Source organism: Delphinus delphis, chromosome 7 (genome assembly GCF_949987515.2).
Source record: "Delphinus delphis chromosome 7, mDelDel1.2, whole genome shotgun sequence".
In the NCBI taxonomy this organism is placed as follows: Eukaryota; Metazoa; Chordata; class Mammalia; order Artiodactyla; family Delphinidae; genus Delphinus; species Delphinus delphis.
In genome coordinates, this window is record NC_082689.1 from 36,395,496 (window position 1) to 36,397,602 (window position 2,107).

Here is a 2,107-nt window from a genome sequence, read left to right on the forward strand (position 1 = left end):
AATTCTTAACAGAAGAAGGCCATTTGGGGGAACTTAGATTAGGTGCCAGTGTCACTTTGTATACATTAAGTGGTGTCTGAATAACTATTATATTTATTTTCTCCTAAGAAAGAAAATCACAATGTTTCTGATTTTCTGATGATCAGCCATGGAACAAAATGTTTTAAAAATCTGCATATCAAAAGAATACTTGAAACCCACTTAATAAGTAAGAAGATAAGAAAGTTCTAAACTATGGCTATTGTGGGGATGAGTAATCCTACTTATAATTTGAGTTCACAGTTTAAATTTTTCCCCCAACCTTTTTTTTTTTCCTTTGGCGCACATAGCACTATATAACAATCTTTATTACATGTGTTTCTAGGCACTCCTCTAAATTCATTACAGAATGGATATCACGTCCATTCCCAAAACAAAACAAAACAAAACAAAACTCTTCTCAAGTAGGATGCAAGTAGTAGTCTTAAAACCATTATTATTACATGTGTTTTTAAAAACTTCTTAAAATATGGAACACCTCTCTAATTTGCTTGTCATCCTTGCATGGGGCCATGATAATCTTCTCTGTACTATTCCAGTTTTAGTATATGTGCTGCCTACTAAATTTTTAAAATTCATCAAACCCAAAATATATTGTGACAAACCACTTTAATTTTTCCCATCCACATTTGATGGATTTTAATATTTCTTTTTCACTCAACTCATCAAAATTTTATTTTTTAAGAGTTTAATATCCAAAAGGGCATAAAAATTTCTGAAACCCCTCTACCTCTTTGAAAAAAGGGAGTTGTATTTTGAAAGAAGTTTAAAAGGAGTTCCATTCTGGAAGAACTTAAAATCAGTTCTGAATTCACTATCCAGAAGACCTGGCAAAATTGATCATCTTCACCCTTGCCTTGCACCATTGTGGTAGAGACTGTGAAGCTAACAGTAAGGTTCCTAAAATGCATGTCCTTTCACAAGCCTATTCTCATTGAAAATGTTGTTTTTCCTCAGAAACATATTTGTGTTTAAGAAAAAACAACTACAGCACAAAATTTTTGAGAGGAGGTTGAAAACAGGTACCATGGAAAATATTATTATTGATTTTGTGTAAATGTGTTTGGCAGTGAATGTGTACTGAGTTGTCCAATGTAAGCATCCAGCATTTTTTTTTCCCAATTGGTAGTATAGTAGAGTTCTTTTTCAGTAAACATTTGCTTTTGAAAATCATAAAAGGTCAGTTTTGGCCAACTGCATCAGTCCTTATTCTGCCATCTGTAAAAAATTTAGACTTTGCCTTTTTGAATGACCCTTTAAAAATATACAAGACCTAATTCTATCCTTTACTCTGATAAAACTTCCATTGGACTCCAGTGGGAACATTTTAAAGTCAAATTCTGAGGAATAAAGACATTTCATAATGCCTTCTTGTGAGAACTTCCTTGGCAGAACTTGATCAACTCATTCCTCTTGAGAGTGTTCTATGATATTACTGGTTTTATAGCTTCAAAATAGACTCTATGCTATAAAGTGGTTATGCTTCTTACAGATATATATATATATATGTGTATATATATATATATATATATACACACACACACAAACACACGTACATACACACACATGTACATATTTATCTATCTCAGTGTAACCCTAAAATTCTAATGTGGTGAACATCCAAAGTAGATGACTCTTGGTACACTGAGGAGCTACCCTCCTTTGTCCATCATATGTTGATCAGTAAGTATGTTTGTTCTTGGTACCCTACTCTGTGCTTCCCTAGTGCTCGATTGTAAAAAAATACCATTTTTTCAACAGTTAGTATGTGCCAGTGCTGTACTAAAGTTCTACATGCATTATTTCAGTTAACTCTGTGAGGTAGGAATTGCCATTCCTCATTCTCTGTGGATAAACTGAGGGTGGCTAAAAATGTACTGAGAATCATGCAGCAGAGCCAGTATCTCTGACTCCAAAGCCATGGATCTTAACTTTTGCACACCTTGCATTATATGGTACTCCTGCCCTTTACCCACCCTTTTTATAGCAAAGGAAATGTCACTGTTTTGGGAGGACCTTGTTTATTTACCTGTCTGTCTCTCTAATGAGACTGACTAGCTTGAGATAG

General features: G+C 34.0%; 1 pseudogene; it reads right to left on the reverse strand.

Annotated features, from left to right (window-relative positions):
- Positions 1–502: 502 nt before the first annotated feature.
- On the reverse strand, positions 503–600 carry LOC132428865 (U6 spliceosomal RNA; annotated as a pseudogene).
- Between the last annotated feature and the right edge of the window lie 1,507 nt (positions 601–2,107).